At 47.3% G+C, this 22,100-nt stretch overlaps 2 long non-coding RNA genes across 3 annotated transcripts in view; both read right to left on the bottom strand.

Moving 5' to 3' along the window:
- Positions 1–247: 247 nt before the first annotated feature.
- Positions 248–9,968, bottom strand: LOC125710348 (uncharacterized). 2 transcript variants are annotated; one of them, XR_007382971.1, is made up of 4 exons: positions 9,668–9,968; positions 8,275–9,162; positions 2,753–2,798; positions 248–2,623 (listed from the first exon to the last, which is right to left on the bottom strand). It is a non-coding gene; the product is annotated as an uncharacterized LOC125710348 (long non-coding RNA). The 2 variants fall into 2 exon arrangements; XR_007382970.1 differs by having other exon boundaries at positions 8,275–9,968.
- An 8,620-nt stretch (positions 9,969–18,588) lies between these two features.
- LOC125710326 (uncharacterized) overlaps positions 18,589–22,100 on the bottom strand; it is a 28,069-nt gene continuing 24,557 nt past the window's right edge. Inside the window, exon 3 of the long non-coding RNA XR_007382967.1 lies at positions 18,589–21,549. This is a non-coding gene — a long non-coding RNA (uncharacterized LOC125710326). The remainder of the gene's footprint in view (positions 21,550–22,100) is intronic.

The raw sequence follows: 22,100 nt of genomic DNA, 5'->3' as shown, positions 1-22,100 counted from the left end.
ATCCCGTGGTGTGTTCTCAAACTGGGGTGACTACATGGTCACACGCCATAAATCCATGAACAGTTCTGTAGCTGCCCCCCCCCCAACCCCCCATGCTACCATTGCCAAACCCAAGCATTATGAAATGCTCCCTTTGTCTTCTACTTATTCCACAATTTTTCCTTTTAATCCATACTGTAGCTGCTTAGAACACCCTGCCCTGTTCCCAGTGCCTTCCTAAACATTCCAGACAGTGCTGGGCGTAGAATACTGACCCCCCCCCCCATCCTCCCATCAGCCAAAGGCCATTTGGCACCAGTTACAAAATTAAAATATAAAGGCAGCAGAAGCTGTTGAAGAAGTGGCGGGCCTCGTGTCAACAGGGGGCGCTAGTGAGATGTCCTGCTGAGACGCTAGCACAGCACCCCCCTTGGAGTTTCGCCCCACCCCATGCAAATCGGTGGCTGAGACTGGCAGATAATACGGTGTATATATCATGTATAGATATGATGCAGAGAATTATATATTCATAAAATTGTATGTATGTCTTGAAGGTATAGACATATATCTGCTGAGTTGAAGGTCTGCATTTTAGGAAGGGGGGGGGGGCACTGTGCCCTTGAACAGGAAATATTCATTTTTGTCCCATGTACGGTTGTTGATAGGTAGGTCAGAGAGCAACGTTATGCTGATAAAATAATTAAAGAGGTATGTGTCAAACTTTCAATGACGTCAGTGCTGCTCAGGGAGAGTTTAACCCTCATTCTAGCTGGAGATTATCTAGTGCTAAGGACTGCAGAAAGCATAACAGTAATGTTAACTAGATGTATGAGAAACAATGACTGTCATCTAATTCAAGACCCCAGAGTGACCTGAGTATTTTTGTCCCGATTACCTGTTACCATGCTAGTATTTATCCCACTGGATGTCAGGACAGCTTACCCTTACAAATGATTGCACGGCATTCCTGCGCATGCCCAATTATTGCATTTGTTCACAACATTAAGCTAGAATTAGCGAGCAAACTGTATGTACTGAAAACCTATCCACAAGATAGACTTTAAGATCTACTTTTCATATTGTTGCAGCATATCTCAGAGAGCAGAAAACTCCTAGCACGCAAATTTGAATCGTTTTGGAACAGCACACTCTTCAGATCCATCGCACATCTCGTGGTTCTCGCCGAGTGGCCATTTTTATCCAATCTCCAAGCAGCCGCTGGTGTACCGCCTCATTTTCTGCGGAGAGAGGGGTGTTTGCAAGAGAAATATTCTCCTTAGAGGCTTGATTCGATCTGAGCGCGCTCCTGCGGTGAGAGCAATCGTGCATTCTGCAGCGGCAGCACCCAGACAATTCTATCAGCGAAAATCCCTCACATAAGGTTACGGGAAAAACTGCGGAGGAGGGAAGGGAACATTACAGCTGAATTTCGACGTTGATTTTCGAAAGCTGCACAAAAACACTTTTATGATGTTTGAATTGAGAAGGAGGAGGCTGAACGTCTGACTTGGCTGCAGTTTCCCTCCTCATGTTCTCTGACGGCTGGAAATAGAGTCACAAACATTCAGCTTTTAATGAAAATACAACTTTCAAGCGAAATGGCATTCACGTCTCCGGGCCAACTGGCTGGATAATATCGCAGGCTTTCCCAGACGTCGGGTGTTATTCAGGGAGAAGACACATCGACGTAAACCAGAAACGAAAACATCCTTATAGTCGTGCTAAAGACGTTTTGGGCCAAGCCGACCAGGCGAAGCTTCAGACCTGCTTCTGTTGTCATCACCCAGACAGTAGGAATCGTCCACCTGAGATAATAAACAGCCCCCCCTCCACCGTCCTGTATGAAATTATCAGTGACCCAGCCTTTCTCTGGCCAATAAAGGAGTCTCTCCAAAAGCACAATTCCCAGCGTTCCCACACGGCCGGCCCCTCTGTCACCCTCGTCTTTTAATTCCGTAATCAGTCCCCTGCAGGTCCTGGTATCGCCCCGAGCACGCCAAGCCACCAGTCAATACAGACATCCCCAAACACAGTCCGGCTGGTTCTGTCACATGTTTTATTGAGTGTAGACATCTGGGCTACTGTAAAACATGCATTATCTGTAGATGTGGGAGCGGAGCCGGCCGCTTTGTCCCTGCTGTCAGGCACGTCAGGCCTGCTGCCTGTGATGAAGATTAATGAAGTATCTGGAGAGTAATACACTTCTTCAGAAAAGCTCCTCCAATTCATACATAGTGTGTGGTGGGTGGTGGGTCTCTAATCTTAAATAGCAGTGTTTATGGGACCTGTGCTTTTGTCTGGGTGGGGGGGGGGGGGTTATTTTTTCCAAATGAAAACAAACAGAGATGATATTACGGTGGTCTGGCCCGCTTCCTGATTTGGTTCTGAAACAAAGACCTGCTTTTCCGTTCGAGAATGGATCCTCTGGGGTGACATTCCATTCTGTTTCTTCTTTAGGGGATGGTGTGTAGCTCAGTGGGCTAAGCCTCCCTGCCTGTGATCAGAAGGTTGTTGGTTTGAGCCTGGCCTCGGCAGAACAGTCATGTCTGTGGGCCCTTGAGCAAAGCCCTAAACCCCCCAGGCTCCTGGGTGTCGCTGCAGGTGGCTGCCCTTTGCTGCCAGGCTCGCTGTCACCTACACGTATCTGTGTGTTATGGAGAGCAAGATAGGATAGCCAAATGAGAATGTCCCCACAAATGGATCGATAAAGCATTACTATTATGGCACGCAGAATTGAAAAATTATCATAAAAAAATTTTTTTAACCTCTTCACCTGCCAGAACATGCTTCCAGCCCCGGAGCCTGCATTTCTCCAAATCCTGCAAAACAGAGGGAAGACAGTATTTTTAATAATAAGTCGTGTAAAATGTTTGCCTCAAAAATAACATAAACACACGGGGAATAAGTTATAACACATTTCATACATGATATTAAAATTGAGATTTTTTTTTTTCTACCAATGTCATTCGGTAAACGGAAGTAACACAGTTTCACAGTGGTAGGATAATATTTTGGCAAATTCCTGGTCATCCCCCTCCTAGTCAGATCCACAGTCACTCCTGTCAAACTCGAAATAATTGACTTTAAGTGCTAATGTTGCTAGGCTGCTGCATCACCGTCCTGTAGTGTACAATTAATTAAAAGAATCAATGTTCCTTTTTAAATGCTCAGGAGGCCATTTGATCCAGACTCAATGCCACCAGAAACAGTGTCTGTAGGAGAGGCGGGGGGCAGCGGGGGGGGGGGGGGGGGATCAATGGCTATTTGTGATTCCTGAGTATGTATTAAACCAGACACGTCTAACCGGTTCATTTGCACTTGAAAGCAGCCATCTGGAGGAGCAAGCTAAGCCTGCTCAGATATGATTACTAATAATGCAGCTTCCCCACGGCCCCCCCGAGCCCCCGCGCCCTGTTCCCGCCGACACCACCATGAACGGCGCTGACTCCCCGACCGCCACATGCGTGGGACGCTGCAGAAGGGTGTGTGATCATCAGGACACGTGGCTGGAAACTGCGACCCAAGACATGGATGCCCCTGGACACCAAGGAGTTCAGGGCTGCTGGCTGAGAGTCACATGACCCTCCCCCCCACCCCAAGGCCGGGGGGGGGGGGGGTCAGACCCTCTTGCCTCTGCATTTTCCATAAGTGCTTTCAGCCACCACAACAAAAGGTCCCTGAAAATATGTGTTTTTCTTCCGGCTGGGAGATGTTATTTTAAAGACGCTATTAGATGATGAAATATTGTAAAATACTAAATATGACTAAAAGCAGATGGTAAAAGCATATTGATTTTTGAATGGTGATATTATATGAATATGAAAAAACCATGTATATGAAAAATATGTATATGAAATATGACATTTACTTCAGATGAAAGGGAAGACACAAGGTTTTTGTTCATCCATCCATCCATCCATCCTCCAACTGCTTATCCAGTACAGGGTCACAAGGGGGGTTTCCTGGACTAGCTGTCCTTGTTCTCTTGATGATGCTTTTTTAATCATATGTACGATTTATTTCAAATCTGAACAGTCTTTTATATATGAAATGCATTTCACATAGTGTATAACATCAAAAGGTTCTATTTTATGTAACTGAACTGCAGCCCAGACTAAGGGTTACCCTTCAGTAACACTAATATCCATTTCTACATGGGGGGGGGGGGGTCTCTATTTGCCAGTAACTTTAGTATCAAGCTGATTTTTGATGTTCCCCATTCTGGAATTTCTCTGCTCTTCGTGAAGTTCTATACTGCTGAGAGAAGATCCCTACCTCATCCGGCAAGCTCCACGCAGACTAGCGCCTTTGGTTAATGGTGCTTGGGGTGTAACTCACCAGCACCTCCACTACAGCAATGCGCCCCCTAGCAGTGGATGCCAGCATCCCCTTCTCATTGGAAGCATGCTGACTTCTGAGCTGCTAATGCTACCGACAGTCCCTGTGCTGCACTAACAGACAAACAGCAGCTAGGTTACTGCTACCAAATAATGCAACACAACGCCATTTCTCTCCAGGACCCCCATGGAAATTACCAAGCGGCATTATGTTGTCTCAGAAGGCCACGTTTGCCCAATAATGATTCCTCAGTAACCGTAAAAGAATCCGCTTCATCCTGCGTGAGGGCCGCTCTCAGATATTAAAAGCCGCCACATTAACGCACATCTCACCCGGGCCGCTCTTCTTACGCCGAGAATTACACACTTTATTTAATCCTCATTTTTCATCACTGACATGGTGAGCGCGCTGTGGGAGAAGTCTAGCGGTAAATCTTCCGAACGCAGCTAAATATAGAAACTTTCCACCTCGGAGATGAAGGTCTGGTGCGGAAGAGGGGACTGAATCGTCACCGTGCTTCGGTGACAAAGCCCTGTTTGGGCGAAGGGTGGCAGGAGCCTCTGCTGCGCGTAGCTGTGGTTTGGCCTGTGTTAGCTGCTCCTGCCGCCACCTGAAAAGTCACTTTGGGCCTCAGGGTTCCCCTAGTGTAGTGACTGTTTGTGATCAATAAAGGGGCCCATAGAAATGCGTGGTTATGCAGTAGTAAGTAAACAGCACCGCTTGGTATGGATGGGAGTGGTACAGATATAGGATGTCGTGTGGAAGTGAGGTTTTCTAGGGGGACAGCAGAGCCTTTGCTGACTCAGTTCCTCAGATGCCAGGGGAATCCTCCATTGCTTCAGGGAATTCCTCTCCTACTCCAGGAAATTTCTCCCATGACTCTAGGGAATTCCTCCCCTACTCCAGGGAATTCCTACACTATTCCAGGGAATTCCTCCCATGACTCCAGGGAATTCCTCCCCTACTCCAGGGAATTCCACCCATGACTCTAGGGAATTCCTCCCCTACTCCAGGGAATTCCTACACTATTCCAGGAAATTTCTCCCATGACTCCAGGGAATTCCTCCCCTACTCCAGGGAATTCCACCCATGACTCTAGGGAATTCCTCCCCTACTCCAGGGAATTCCTACACTATTCCAGGGAATTCCTCCCATGACTCCAGGGAATTCCTCCCCTACTCCAGGGAATTCCTACAACTCTGCTCTAAGGCCAGCATCTCTCTCTCCTCACCAGCTTCCTGGTTCCCTTCCTCATTAAAATTGCAGAGTTCTGTCATTCCGGGCAAAGCCTTTACTGAAGTACATGGGGACTCTCCCACCGGCTCTCAGTCTGGACGTCAGCCCAGAGGAGAGGGGACGCGCGGGGCGGGGGTGGGGCGGTGAGTGACCTCGGGGTGGCTCTCGGCACGCCTGATAGCAGCGGAGGGGCTGAGCGGTACCGGGCGTGCGGCCAGTGAGACGGCGAGCCAGCGCCGAGCCCTGATAAGCCCGCCACAGCCATATCAGCTTCCAGCAGGAAGGTCCGCTCCTCTGCCCATGTGCTCCTGATTTCCAGCTGAGCAGTCCTGGCTGAGGCCTTTGGCACAAAGGGTGATGTCCAGACTGCGGAGCCCAGCTCCATAGCAGGGATTTGCTGACCTTCCCCAGGATGTGCAGTAAGATAGAAATTGAGTCTGAGTTTCCTGTGTCACAGATATATTTGAAACAAATGATAGAAACCAAGGACCTGTGCTGGAGTTAAAGCGCTCCACACTCCCAGGGCTGGACAGGGCAGCTCCAAAAGGGGCACAGGTCTGCATCTTAGGGATTCGGTGTAACATTACTAGAAAATTTCCAAATGAGTGCTACCACCTAACTGTGCTATTACACAAAGGGAACCTGCTACACTGCCAGGACTGTTTAATTGAATTACACATTTCATTTAGAATATTCATTATAGTCCTAAACCATCAGGATGCTGTTGACATTTGATACATGTGGATGCGGTTAACATGAATTTAAACTCTATGCGTGACTATTTCAGGCCTTATCGTGAAAGATATATATTTCTTATATAACATTAATCCATCTATTTTCTGTAACCACATGTCTCTTATTCAGGGTCGTGGGGGGGTCTGGAGCCTATAGGCACAAGGCAGGGAATTACCTACGATGGCGCACCAACCCATCACAGGACATACTCACACACCATTCAGTCACACATGCACAATTTGTTAACGCCAATTAACCTTAGCATGTTTTTGGACTGTGGGGGGAAACCGGAGAACCCAGAGGAAACCCCACGACGACATGGGACAAACCTACAAACTCCACACAGAGTCATGGCAGTCATTCAAACTCTCATCCCAGAGATAGGAGACAACAATGCTAACCACTGCACCACCATGACACCCAAATATACAATATTCAAATGCAGTAATTCGTTATTTTATGCAGTAATATAATACATTCATTTAATTTTCTTCTGTTTACACAAGATCATATTACATCACATTCAATATATTTTGTACTTGTAATATGGAAGGAAAATGTATACCTGAGATGTGTAAGGGAATGTTTTGATGCCGTACAAACTGGGAAAATATTTATGCATATTTACCCACCTATTGTACTTAGTTTTCACCTCTCCTTACCAGATCTGCCCCAACGCTGTGTTCAGGAAGTAGAGCAGTTCTAATTAAGTGTATAATAAGGTTGGGGTCAGCATATTTCATGCCAAAAGAATGATGTGCATTTAATGACTCCAATACATTATGATCGCAGTGTAATTTCATTGACGGAGAGCTTGTAAGCTTAACTACCATAAATCAGGATCAGGGTTTGTCTAGGAGGAGAAAAATATGTTCAAGAGCGCTGTGCAATTTTTTTTGTTGTTCCATGGGGCATGTAGCAGGGAGCTACATCCTTCGCAGTCGCACATGCCAGCCAGTCAGAACCAGGTGATAGATAGTGGTCACCTCCATGCTGCCTAACAAGGCATGCTTTGGGGCTAAGCATCGTGACATCACAGGATGCAGTTTTCACAGTGTAAGATGTATTGGCTTAATGTAGCTACTCACTGATGCTTACCTGACTAAGTACCCCTCACACAGTTTCAAGGCTAGCTGTAATTAATTATGTGACGAGGGGATGAATAAAAAAAGCACAGTTTCTCAAAGGAATGATGAAAAAGTGGTTTGAGATTAACTACGGGGAAGTGTTTTCCCCGCTCTTAGTTTGATTACGTTCTTGTTTCACTCAGAAATATGCAAAATCACGGAGGGCGTTCCTCACGGCTCAGAACCATGTTCCATTGTATTCTGGGCTTTTCTTATACAAACTGACTATAATCAATTATTATCACAGAAGATATTTTCTTTTTTTATCAGCCTTTGCTCATATCAATTTTCATTAAATTGCTTGGAAACGGGGGTGGCTACCTCAAGCTTAACCCAGTATAAAAAAAGAGAGGGAATCCTATTATTAATGTATTTAATCCTGCTAATCCCTTCAAGTGCATTCCTACAGTTTGCTGTTTACACACACACTGAACATCTGTAGCACTGTAATTCCTGTGCTTCCGCAGCAGGGGCGACACGTGCCCAGTGCTGAGGTAGCTAAGACACAAGGGGAAGGAGTTATCGGCAGGGCCAGCCAACAGGCGAATGAAAAGCCACATCAATTTCAGTACAGACAAACGCGGTCACACAGATTAGGCAGGCACAATGCGGAGGCACCTTATCTCGGCCCGCAGGAGGAAGCCGGCTGATCTCTGCAGGACGGGAAAAACACTCAGAGTATGTAATGGGCAGAATCAATTGTGGCCGTCCTCAATCAATGTGGCCTTCACTTTCACTGTTCAGCAGCTCACAAATAATTGAAGTTATCCCGACTGCTTGACGCGCCACCATGACAACGCTGCAAGCGAGCAATGCCAATCGGGGCTTGCTGGGGCGGAACGGAGCAGGGGCGGCGTACCTGGGGGACTGGGGGCCGGTGTCCTCAGTGGTTCCTGTTTCGGGAATGTTACCAGCAGGTGAGGTAAATGTGATGTTCTGAGGGTGAGCATGTAGGATCACGGTTCCATCTCTTCATCCATGGTAGGCCTCCGCAACAGCGCCGCCCTACTGGCCTCTGAAAGAAGCCCTGACTGCACCAGTTAGATAGTGGAAGCAGGTAAAAAGGACCATCTGAACAGCAACAAAGCCACAGATCACACCCAGCCACCTATGATAAAGACAGAGCCCTCTTTCCCTCGAAGACAGCAGCACTATTGCAACACTTGAACGCTTCAAAAATCCATGTTTTTTATTTTTTTTTTAAATCCTCTCTCTTTTTTTGATGTACTCAAGAAATCTGCAGTCACAACTTTTCTGTCTGGGTTTACAGATTGTGAGAACAATGTACCTAAAATGCCCAAGTTATAATTATCCCAGAGATGACAGATGACAGTTAAAAACTTAATTTAGAATAAAATCCTTTGACTGCACCATTCTGTAACGTGAAGGATCCCCTCTTTATAATGGTAATTACTCTGCCATTTATTATTCCATCAGCACAAGCAATTAAGCTGGTGCGAGGAAACAGCAGATAATAAAGTGAGCGAACAGCGGACGCTAATGAACCGCCAGCTCTCACGCTGCACCTCCACTGCTCAGTGCCGGCGAGGAGGACTGTAGGTTCCAGGCCCACCTCAGGTGCACTCGTCCTGACCCAGAAGTGAGGGCAAATACCCGTGAGCTTGGCATCTGTCACAGCAGGTCACTGTGGGAGGATTCTCAGCCCCTCCTGACATGCAGACTCACGGGGGGGGGGGGGGGGGCGTGGCCTCTGTGCCTGTGATCGGAAGGTCACTGGTTCAAATCCCTGGCAGAATAGTAAAATCATCATAAATGTGATTTCAGTATCTTTTACTTTTAATATATTCTGCAACGCTTTATATTAGTGTGTCTTGATAAACAATTTATAAAGCATTCATAAAACATTCATAAGCAGCACGTAAGTATACCTTAATGTGTTTTAAAGCATTGCACTCATAACAATGGATATGACAGTTGTAATATACATTAATAACAAACATGGGTAATGACTTACATTAAGTACACCTTCATATTAAGGTATACTTACAAACTGCTTATTAATGTTCTATGAATGTTATGAATGTTCTATATATATATAAATTCATTATATACCAATTTGCCTTGCCTTTAACCCCCGAAATGCTGGCAGATAAATGAATAAATGACCTGACCCTGTCCTCAGATCCCAAGCTTCACTCTCAGCTATATCTATGTGTCTATATTTTAAAGGAGGCAGGTTGGGATATGTGAAAAGAAGCATTGTAACGTACCTATACATGTGCGAAACTCACCTTGCAGCCAAATTAGCAGTTTCAGCTGGCAGAGAGTTCATCCTCACTGTGTTTCTTGTGAACTACATTTTAGCAGACAGATTAGCCAGATGTTTCTCAGCTCCATTAATCTGTGAACTGAAGGAGCCGTTCCCATGTCCCATTCACCCTCACCAACTCGTGCATCATGCAGTCACACGATACCCCCCCCCGAATGTTTTCTTAACACTTGGAGACAATGGCCAGCAGGTAGGAAGAGCCACCTGACTGGGAGTAAAAGGGCCCTTCTTGCAGAACAACAGCGCAGGGTGATGAGAGCAATTATGAGATTAGGCCAACACCCAATTTGGGTGGGGGGGGGGGGGAGGAGGTTCTGGAACAATCCCAAAAAATGAGGCTTCACAAAGCCCATTCAGATCTCCCATCATTATTTGTAACCTCAGCTTCCTGCTCAGAGCCTCTGTACGCTGCTGTGCGGGGAGACGCGGCCCCAACTCAGCCCTCCCCCACTCTGTGCTCCTTGGCCGGTTTATCAGTGCAGACCTCCTGACAGCCGACAGAGAAAGTACCTTGTAGAGTATCACCGCCGTATACACAACAGCCCCGGAGTGGTCAGACCTCCATTGGCGGCATAATCGCTGCAAATAATACCCCAACAGCCGACGGACTTTTTAAAAACTACATTTTAAAGCACAATATGCTGGCTGGATGGGAAGCAATAGATCAGAGAAGTCAGACAGGGCGCCTATAAATGCCCCCCCATGACACTTCGTACATTCAGACGCATCCAAATATGTATTCGCTTTCCGCCGGTGACATTTCACATCTGCATAACTGCCTTTTTTCCCCCGACGCACGCTGACGGGGGCCTAGCCGGCCAGCAGACACTTATCGTACTGAGAAATTCACGATTTACTGACACGCAGAAGCTGGCGGACGGAGACGACAATCCAATCTCCGGTAATAACAGTCGCGGTGCGTCTCCCCCCCCCAACCCCACCATCCTCTGCCCCCCGCCCGGCAGATTATTTGCATTCCTCAGGTGCGGCGTCTGGGCAGCCACCTAACGATGCACAAATCACTCTTTCCGCTTCAGTCAGGGGCTGTGATCCTGTGAATGGGCCATTGTAACCCGCAAGCGTAATTGGTGAGCACTTTGACAGAGCCGCCGATGGCAACCCAACAACAAAGGGAATTGTGGCCGGCCCTGACGGATGATTTTCATAATGTGGACGTGGTGACGGTGCCAGAGAGCGGCAAATGAGCACGGTGGGGGGAGCGGATGGGGGGGGGTGTCCGTGGGTCTTCGAACCAAGTGACACGGGACCAGAGGAGGAACCGAGGAACCCCCCCTGCTGCCACCAGATCCTGGATCACATCTCTGTCAATTAACTGGACTTCCCTTGCTGGTCTCAGTTCACGAAAACTTCGCTAGGGTCTGCGTGAGGAGGTGCCCTAAGTTCATCCCAAATTGTGTTTCTTAGGTGCAAATTGGATTGTCGTCAATGGCGAAACTTCAGCGGGTGACAGGAATACATTATTCACCCAGAAATGCTGTGGGTGAAATAATGAATACAGAATGGAGAGGTAATGTCAGTCTCTCATTTCTTTGGCAGATGAGGCTTTGCAGACGACCAGCCTAATTTCTCCTTGCTGATACATTTACATTTCATTTATTTATCAGACTCGTTTCTCTAAAGTGACATTCAGCCTTGAGAGGAATCGGGGGATAGACAATCCCTGGAGTGATTCGGGTTAAAGGCCTTGCTTAAGGGCCCGACGGCTACCATGGGAATCGAACTGACGACCTTCTGATCACAGGCACAGCGCCCAACCCTGCTGGACATGGTTGTAAATACAAGTACATCCCCCACGCTGACCTGGCGGGATCTGGTGCCGCTGCCAGTCCACAGAAATCGCCACTGTCGTTAAATATCGATTTAGCTGCATCTTGAAGTGAAGCTAATTCATTTCTAACAAACAGCACGGTCAGGCAGCTCTGAGGAGCCGATACTGGCTGTTTGCTGCATGAGAGACAGGAGAAGCTGTTATTCACAATTAAAGGAGCGGTGATTAAAAATAATAGAAGTTAAAGGAGAGTAATAAAAGAAGAGAGAGCATTTTGCTGCTGACCAATCAGCGGCTAATAGTCATGTGTGCTTCAGTAAGGACAGCAATCAATCAGAGCCGTAATAGAAAGATTCAGCATTTTCTATCCAGATTTGCTCCTTCTCTGAACAAATGATGCCTGAAATTTTTATTCTTCTTATAATGGAATTTCAATGGCCTCTGCCGCAAATCTAGTGGAAATTTTTGCATATTAAGTGGAAAAAATTAAATGTTAACCATGTTTTAATGTGATTAAGTCTGACAGGGACATTATTTCTGCTAATCATTCAGCAGCTTTAAGAGCTCAAACAAGGCCGGCGAATCTGTGATGTTTGTACTCCTTCCTGTGCATTTTAAACAAGACAACAGGGGCGAGTTACTTGGTTCCTTAATGGGGCGTTTTTACATCAGTTTCAGCTCAACACCCAGACTCTCCATTCCATAATTGTGCTCTGTTATATATGTGCTCTATTATATTTTATTAAGTATCTTATATTAAGTATTTCTGCACTTGGTATTAAATAACTATGAAAAAATATGTTAAAAAAAAACGGTTTAATATGTCTCCCTTTTCATTTCACCGGATTGTAGGAGATTATTAAAGTTCTCTTAGAATAATAATTAAAAAAGAATTTGTAATTCTGGCTCTGGTTTCGACATGAGCTGTAGGAGTTGGTATGGAATTGTGACTGTTCGCTGTGGTTGTTTTATTTCTAACGCATCTACACGGCTGGACAGATGAGCATCGTCGGATGAGAGGCCTTTGTTTGAAACAGGGATACACAATATATCACAGTATATCAGAAATATAGACAAATATCCTGTGTGTCAAATGGAGGCACCAGAGTTTGACTTGTCTGCTCTCCAGGCCCCGTAAGACACCTAAGGCTGTAAATTTTGGACTAATTGGGCCCTTTCCCATCCTGAGAGGCTTCAGTGGGTTACGTCTTAATGGATTAAGTGTTTTTTTGTCTTTTTTGTGAAAGAGAGCGACTGTGGAGCCTGCACATGCCCGCGGACACCCCCATGCTGTGAGGTGACCCTGCTGTAAATGCTCAGGACCTTGGGGGGGGGAAGGGGGGGGTTCAGGAACCAGGTAAAGAGGCATTCCCACACGAACGGTTTTATTATCGCTGGTGGGCAGGTAAGCTCATAAACTGGGAATGGAGGGGGGGGGACAAAACAACTCAGCACCTGGGCTTTAATCAAGCCTTTCACATGCGGCCGGTGGCTGCCAGGCATAGTGGGTAATTCCCTTGGAGCACGTCCTGTGGGGGACCCCAGCAGAGACCACCCCCCCAGGTGCGATGGCCCTTGTGGCGAGGCTCCGGATGTGACGACCCACCGCCCCCCACCCCAAATCCGCCAGCTTCCTCTTTCTCGCAGTCTAAAGTACACTCCAGTGTAATCACCGCCCAGGCAGGGCCCCAGCCTCAAGGATGAGGGTAGGGGTGGGCTGGGGGTGGATGGGGGGGGGGGGGGGTTGCATGAGCTCATGATTCCGCTAAAGGCTGGAGGGCCGATGCCACAGCGGGTGGCTTTTCATCCTCCCAGCAGTAAATTCCTCAGAGGACACCACTATGGCCGCCATCATTCCCGGCGTTCCGTGCCGTCTTCGTCATTGCAGCATCCCGGGCTCTTGCAGGCTCAGTCACCTTCAGCTCTAAGGTCAATGCCACCACCGGACCGGGTCCAGGTGGCACAAGCAGCACCAAAACAACCAGGTCTCAGCCCTAGATCGTTACCACCTGGCGTACAATGGACTGAACCCAGCTCCTGGAATCCAAGAAGTGTAATTATAACGGCAGGAGGAAGTTCGCGAAAACATCGCCTCAGCGACGCATTGCTACATTTCAGAATGCAGAGTGGAGAACATACAGAGGGACAGGAGATGATATCGACACAATACCCTACCCACACACCTCCCGGGTGAGTTTTCGGCATGGGGCAGTGCCGCTCACTCTCCGCCGGCGCCGCCGCTCACGGTAATTTGACGAGGGGGAGGTTGTCAGGCTCTGACAGGCGCGGCGAGAGCGGGCAGGGTATAGCGCGGCAGATTCCTCGCGGGCCTCCCTGTCTCGCGCTCGCCGTAAATGCCGTCCTGGGAGACAGCTTAATGCGTACCACATGTGATATTTATTCTCATCCCATGTCAGGCTGTCTAGTCGTCCGCGAGAGTACAAAGACTGTCACTTATTAGAATCAAGGCAGCAGGAAGGTAATCAGGGACATGTGTAGCATCAGCCAGTCATGCCCCCCCCCGGCTGCCCACCCCCCCCCAGGCTCTGACATCCACTTCTTCCTACCCCCCTCCATTCACAACACTGACTTTTATAACAAGCTTTCAGGAGCTACATGTGGCAACAGATCTTCCGTCCGTTTAGCTCATTAAAGCCCGACTCGCACGGGACGCTAGCTGTGACACGTGCATCTCTCTACTGCCATATCTCAGAGATCATAAATAACAAGTCATTCCAGTCATAACAATCAAAATATACACCTACAGAGCCCTCAGGGAAAAAAAAATAAAAGAATTAAAATCTCATACAAGTTGCCCGTAATGTTGATTTCAAAATGAAAAGTTGGGCCCCGAGGACCGTCACCAGTCTGGTGGTTCTGGATCCTTCCAAGGCGGCAAACCAGTGCCAACCTGCTGCCTGACCCTCGGTCACTCACCTCCTCACAGTTCGGGAGGCTGAACTGTGAAACACGCTAATTGGCGTGTGACAACAAGAAGTTGGCTTCCCAGCGTCTCTCAGAGTCCGTCGCCACGAGCTGGTCAGCGGGCAGCTGCGGGATGACTGATGCGACGGAGCTGATTAATCGCAAGGCTCCCGCAGGAAAGAGGGAGAACTGCAGCTACTCGAACGCTAATACAGATGTTAGCATGAGATTCCAGAACAAACTGTCAACACAATAACTGGAAAGAGTTAACTTGCACAAACACAGCAATTTCTTTGACCTTGTCATGTAAAACAATGAGGAAAAAGGTCTTCTACATTTACTTATAAGCCAGCATCTATACACACTGTAACATGATCCACGCTATAGAACAGTGTCACACTGTAACATGATCCACGCTATAGAACAGTGTCACACTGTAACATGATCCATGCTATAGAACAGTGTCACACTGTAACATGATCCATGATCCACGCTATAGAACAGTGTCACACTGTAACATGATCCATGCTATAGAACAGTGTCACACTGTAACATGATCCATGATCTACGCTATAGAACAGTGTCATACTGTAACATGATCCACGCTATAGAACAGTGTCACACTGTAACATGATCCATGCTATAGAACAGTGTCACACTGTAACATGATCCATGATCCACGCTATAGAACAGTGTCACACTGTAACATGATCCATGATCCATGCTATAGAACAGTGTCATACTGTAACATGATCCACGCTATAGAACAGTGTCACACTGCAACATGATCCACGAAATAGAACAGTGTCACACTGTAACATGATCCACACTATAGAACAGTGTCACACTGTAACATGATCCACACTATAGAACAGTGTCACACTGTAACATGATCCATGCTCTAGAACAGTGTCACACTGTAACATGATCCACACTATAGAACAGTGTCACACTGTAACATGATCCATGCTATAGAACAGTGTGTCACATTGTAACATGATCCATGCTATAGAACAGTGTCACACTGTAACATGATCCACACTATAGAACAGTGTGTCTCACTGTAACATGATCCACAGTATAGATGAGTGTGTCACACTGAAACATGATCCACAATATAGATGACTGTGTTACATTGTAACATGATCCACAGTATAGAAGAGTCTATCACACTGTAACATGATCCACAGTATAGAAGAGTGTGTCAAATTGTAACATGATCCGCAGTATAGAAGAGTGTGTCACATTGTAACATGATCCACAGTATAGAAGAGTGTGTCACATTGTAACATGATCCGCAGTATAGAAGAGTGTGTCACATTGTAACATGATCCACAACATCAAACTGTGCTTTTAGCTGTAGAGTGCTACCTGCTATGGTTTTTAAACTGGACATTTGAAAATAAATTGAATACTTTATAAAAAAAATCTAAATTAAAATTAAAAATAAAAAAATCTATTAAAAATTTGATATAACAGATACAAGATTATTAAAATGTATCATTTCAATTTTATGTAGCTCAAATCAACTGGTTAAGGACACAAACAAGTAGGAAAAACATGAAGTCTATCAGATATAATATTAATAATAATGAAAACGGAACAAGAAAGCAGTTATAACAGCTATATAAAAGGCATTATTTTATTTCAGTTTTGCCTTCATGTGTTTGGCTGATGACCAGTAAATGAAAAACGTCACTGACAGCAAATTGAACAAACGCTGCAAATTGAAAGTCACACGACACGCAAATTTGCTTCTAATTACCGGCCAAGAGGTTTTGCATGAACGGTGACAAAGTTGTGTGGCCCAGCCAGTTCGCAGGAGTCATTAACGAGGCCCGTCTTCGGACAGCGCCCCCTCTGTGGGTGCAGGAAAGCTGCGCGTGCCGGCCGCCTGTTATCTATCTTTACAAAACAAGCCGGGAATGTGTGTGAGCCACTGTGCAGCGATGGGGTCAACAGGGAACAATTGAGCGGGTGCCCCCTTCCCCCCAGACTCGTTCAGGAGGACAGCCCTAACAGGGACAGGTTGCACCTCATTAGCCATAACAAGGGCGCTGCAAAAGACACCCCGTGTCCCTCACTGACCGAACACAATGGCAGTGGGACACACTGCCATTTAGGACCAAGTAGCTAAAGGGCCCCACATTTACGCTACTCTGTGGACCCCGGCATTGTCACACAGGTTAGGCTCACACAATTCTAGGTGGCAAAATAACCTGCTTCACCGGTTAATATTATTACCCATCCCCACTAAAAGGAAATGTATACATTAACCCTGCCTGCATGCTTCTAGACTTTAGGCTGCAAATTACGATATCCAGGGTGTCATTTGAAATTGAATTGAATTCAATTGAATTTAGTCATTTGGCAAAGTCAGTGGAAAAGAATTATGTACAGTGTCAGAAAAAGCGTAACAGCGATCCTGCCTGCAGAGGCCGCTCCCATAATTAAGTCCTTTTTGGAAAACCTCTACCTTTATCTTCAGGACTGTCCTCACGCTAACAGCCCTCAGAGCACATCTGCAGAGCCTCCAATGTGTGTGACCTTCCCTTCCAGCTCCAGATCCAACAGCTATAAGAGGAGTCGATGGGCACGGCAGAGTTCCCACAGACTGACAGAGGTTTAAATGCTTTATCGTTTGTGTCGGGGGAAGTCAGCTTATCACTGAGGCTCCTAGGAGACCCTCAGCGCTACTGGCTCACTTTAGCAGAGTGGGGAGCAGGTACAGTACACACCCACTCACACAGAAACACACACACCCACTCACAGTGAAACAGGCGCGCAAAATCCCACACGTACAGAGACCTCTTTGTATATTTTATTTGGCGAATGCTTTTATCCAAAGGTGACGTGCATTTTTGAGAGAAAGCAGACTCAGGCTGTCCCTTGAGCAGCTGGGGGTTAAGGGTCTGAAGGTGCGTGAACCTTCCACACTCTACTCCATACACAAAGACAGACACGCGAAACCCCAGATAAACCACAGAGACACACAGAGGTGCAGGGGCACCACTATAGATTTTGGGCCCCATGAAAGCATATCACACTGGGCCCCCCAACCCAGACCAATCCAGTCATGTTCCAAATGTTTTAGGACCCCTTTAGAGAGACACACACATATACGTGTCTGTTTCTCCACCAGCACAATGCATCACAATTAGCAAAGGCATAAATGAGAAAGCAGAATCGATTCTAATTAAGGAAGGATGGCATACAGATATCAGCTGACCATCAGGAATTATCGGTACTGTTATATGGTACCAACCCCCACGAACAAAGATGCAAAGATGCCCTGTGCTGTTCGGCGATGCGACCGGGAACAGTGTCAGGGAGACGGGAATGCAGAACTGGCCCCCTCCACAAAGCGGAGAGAAATCACAAAGCAGTCGGGTCGGGGGGGGCGGCGAGCCGAGGCTCCCATCCGGCGTGCTGAGATGCCAATCCCCATCACGTAACACTTCCCTCCCATAAAGACATGACAAACACTTCCTCAATCATTTTTTATGAGCTGGGATGTGCGGCGGGTGGGGGGGGGGGGGGGGGGGCTTAGAGGAGAGCAGCGAGCAGAGCCACGCGGAAGAAAAGGCCCGTGCGGTAAGCTCTCCGCGGGAACATCCCGCCTTTGATCTGCCGCCTGCAATTACGCAGCCGCGCAAACGAGCCCAGAGTCACCCCCAGACGCCACGCTAAATGCGCACACACGCACGTACAGTAGGGAATTATCACAAACACGTGGGGGCCCTGTGGTAAACGACGTTCCGCATCCAGCGGAGAGGGCCTCGGGGTAAAAGTGACCTCTTCCCCAGCTCTGATCTCGGGATTAACGGCCTCCTGGTTTGACTGAAGCTCTTTATTAGGAAACTCGCATCTGGCACTGCGGTTACAGCCTGAGATTTCAAGTTCATATCTTTAAATCTGGGTAGCAGCATCTACAAAAAGTTTTATCTCAATTTGTCAGATATGAATGGCTTGTTCGCATAGGCAAACCTGTGAGCATGTCATGTGATCGGGTAAGTTCAGTATGGGTGATTCTGTGCTGGGGGGCCTTATGGTGGGTGAAGTTGAGATGATTCCAGTGGCCCATGAATGACAGGGGCCCTAAAAATTTGGAACATTATTGTATTGGTCCGGGTTGGGGGCCCAATATGAGCTGCTTTTACGGGGCCCAAAATCTCTAGTGACACCCCTGATTTTATGCAAAGACTGCTGTAAAGAGTCTGAGTTCCTTTGCATTTGCATTAAATACAGTAGGCTGTTTGTTCCATGTTCAGCATCCTTCTTTATGTCACTCTTGCGTGTGATGCTGCATTGCAGGAGGAAATCTTTGGTGTCAGCGGCAACCCAGAGTCCTAGCAGCAGGCCACCGGTCATTAGGGGCCAACTGCCCCCCTCGTCATCCAATTACAGGCAGCCGGGTCCACCTGCAATCACCCCCGCACAGGTGTGCCTGCTCGTAGGACCAGGGAAGTGAGTCATCCAGCGTGTCTGTGTCAGGCACACGCACTTTGATGTCTGCCCCGTGATCACACACAGCCCTGGGGACACCGGAGGGCTACAGAGCAGACAGAGACAGACCTGGGAGATTTATTACATCTCAGCCGCTCTCGGGCTATTTGGGGGAAGAGAACTCGGCCCTTCTGCAGACGGCACTGTTTTCCAAATCGTGAATCATTTGATTTATAAGGGCTCTGTTTAAATGCTCCTCTGACTTGTTCAAAGCTGAACACAAATATTTTAAACAAACAGTCATGGGTAGACAAACAAAACACAAAATGGTAGAGGCACATTTGAAAAATAAAGAGGTGAGAACAGTTTGCGGAACCATTAAACTCGGCCCATGGGAGCTCATGGGGCAAATAAGGTGGACAAGCATGGTCTGTGAAGCCTTCTGAGGCCAGGCAGGGGTGTGTTTACAGCCTTCGGGAATGCAGCTCATGTCGGGAGATACAAGCTTAACTTCAAAGGAAAGTTTAGGCGAGAAGAGTGGACCATTATGCCTCATGGATTTCTCTACATGGGAAATACACAGGATGAAAGCCAACAAAACAATATTACTGACAGACTTACTGATCACCACAATCCTCAACCAGGTAAGTGGCACTGAAAAAATGAAGGATGGATGGATGGATCGAGAGATGGATGGACAATGCACTGACAAGAGCCACCAGTTTCACTACACGTAGACTTTCTCATTTGAGGAAAAAACAAAATTATATGGATATTACCAGTTGTCACTTACTGGGTTTCCCCCACAACTGTATTAATATCTAATATCTAACTATATTTAACCATAAATACCAGATCTATATCACATCATATTTATGAATAAAAAGTGTAACATGAATAATGAAAAACTTCAGTATTTTAATTAGCAGCACTTACTAATGACTGCCAGCTTCTGAAGATCAGTGTGTTATCTTCAGATGCCGCAGAGACTTCGGATGGAATAAGACTCTGGACAGCTTCAAGAGTTTCAAGAGCCTTCGTGATTTATTGGCCTGACCCACATGAGATTAATTATTGCTTTGGAGACTATGAATGTTTATTTTTCAGTTTAAAGACTTTTACCCTCTTTGATATCATGTGGAAATGAGAAGATTCCCTAAATGGAAAATGCAAACCATCTGCGGCTAAGCTCTTAATGAAGTGCAGAGACTGGGGTCGGCGCGGACCGGAGTTGGGGGCCACTGTTGCGGGTGAGAGCCGGTCGGGCGGGGCCCAGGACTGCTGTCCCGGGGACTGCCACATCAGAGGGACCCTAGAGAAGAACTGGGCCCATGATCGTGCCTCACAAGACAGACAGCAAGGAGGGCCGCTAACTCAGGTTACTCAGTCACTCAGTCACGGATTGTGACATCACAATAGAAACTATGGTAACCAAAAATCTGTTCTAATTGGTTGTGTGTTTGTGTTGTTTTTGTGTTGTCTCAGTGGGTAGTACTGCTACCTTACAACTCCAGTGCTGGAGTTTTGAATCCTGCCCCCGCTCTGGAGGAGTTTGCATGTTCTCCCCGTGTTCTGCTTGTTTCCTCTCAGTACTCTGGTTTCCTCCTACAGTCCAAAGAAATACTTTGGCTTCTTTAAATTGTCCATAGCTTGCGTGTGCCCAGCGATGGCCTGGAATCTTTTCAAAGGTGCCTGCTGAGTTGTACCCTGTTCTTCCCGGAACAAGCCCCAGGCTCTCAACAATCCTGTTGTGTAAACAGTCATGAAACCGATGGATGGTTGTGCGAAATGAGAGAGATGAAAATCCATGTTTCATCTACAGTACATATCCACCATTACTGCTTTTTCCTAGTTCAGTCTTTTTTTTTCTGAGAGTTTGACAAATCAAACTGTTGGCCTGGGGTGAAAAATTTGTATTTTGTTCAACAAGTCTGCTGCTTCACATGCAGACCAGAGAGCCATTAATGAAAACCACAGTGGGCATTAAAGTCCAGAGCTCTTTGAAGAGCAGGCATTATGAAGAAAATAAAAACGACTCCAACTGAGGACCGAACTGGATACCAAGGGGAACGTCGGCCAAGGTTTCAGATCGATATCAGTAGGGGCATATGTCATTAGTTTGTAATACTCAAATATTAAGACACGATTTGCATAGCAAAATCTATGCAAGAAAGCGGGATGCTCTTTAAAGCCAGATGAAAGAACACTTCCCAATAAGGCAATCTGATAAATCGCAGAGTGACATCAAAGGCCCACCACCTTTGTCATTGCAGTCGTGGAGAAGATGGCCATCTTCCTCTTCATCCACCACCCAGCTCTTGATTCCACATGCCGTGTCCCGGCCGGGGCTTAAAAAAGGCAATGAAGAAGCAGCCATCATAGGCGATGAAAAGGAAAGCCACCCCAGCAGGATGCTGGGTAATTATTTCGGAGAAGTGCGGCATCCCATCAGCAGAGAGAACAATGATGGCCTGCGTTCCACAAGGGAGGCTGAGTAGGGTGAATGGATGGCGTGGTCGGCACGACTCATATACATATAGTCACCCAAGACCCATGGGAATGTTCCAGAAAGGAAGCTACTTGCCTGCTGTCCTTGTTCCCCATCCCAGAGGTGAAGGGAGGTCACGCTGAGCCTTTGCCACCACAGTCACCACACTCGTTATTACAGCGGTCGTGGGATCAGACTGTGGTGCACGGAGCCATGCCATTAGAGGACAGGGGTGCGAGAAGGGGCAGAACAATGGGAGGATGGGTGGGACAATGGATGGGAGGGAGGGGAGGCGTTGAAAAATTTGCAATAAAGAAACAGAGCCTGTTATTGTTGATTTAGCCACAATGAAATTAGCGGTGCATTTTTTTCCCCCTGCCAACTACACCTCCTCCATCGTTAAAAACCCTCCACCCGACCGCACCCCCCTCCCTGAACCACATGGCCACTCCACAATAACAGCCCCATTTAAAAGGGACAGGGGCATAACTGCAATTATACAATGGCAGCAGAAAGCTCCAGTCCTCCCTTCCATGCCCCCCCCCCCGTCTCACCGCTGCAGCCAGTAGCACATTAGCGTGTCTCACTCGGCAGGAGCCCTGCAGGCCGCTCGGTTGTCTGGGCGGCACGGGGGGGTATGGCCCCCGCAAGCGGCACAGTGCCGGCCCCCATCCTCACAGAAAGACTAATCATCTGTGAAATGGAACTGCGGTGCGACCCGCAACATGGGCCCAGTGTCTCCCCCCA

Source organism: Brienomyrus brachyistius, chromosome 16, assembly GCF_023856365.1.
Source record: "Brienomyrus brachyistius isolate T26 chromosome 16, BBRACH_0.4, whole genome shotgun sequence".
Classification (NCBI taxonomy): Eukaryota; Metazoa; Chordata; class Actinopteri; order Osteoglossiformes; family Mormyridae; genus Brienomyrus; species Brienomyrus brachyistius.
This window is presented reverse-complemented; position numbering and strand designations above follow the sequence as displayed.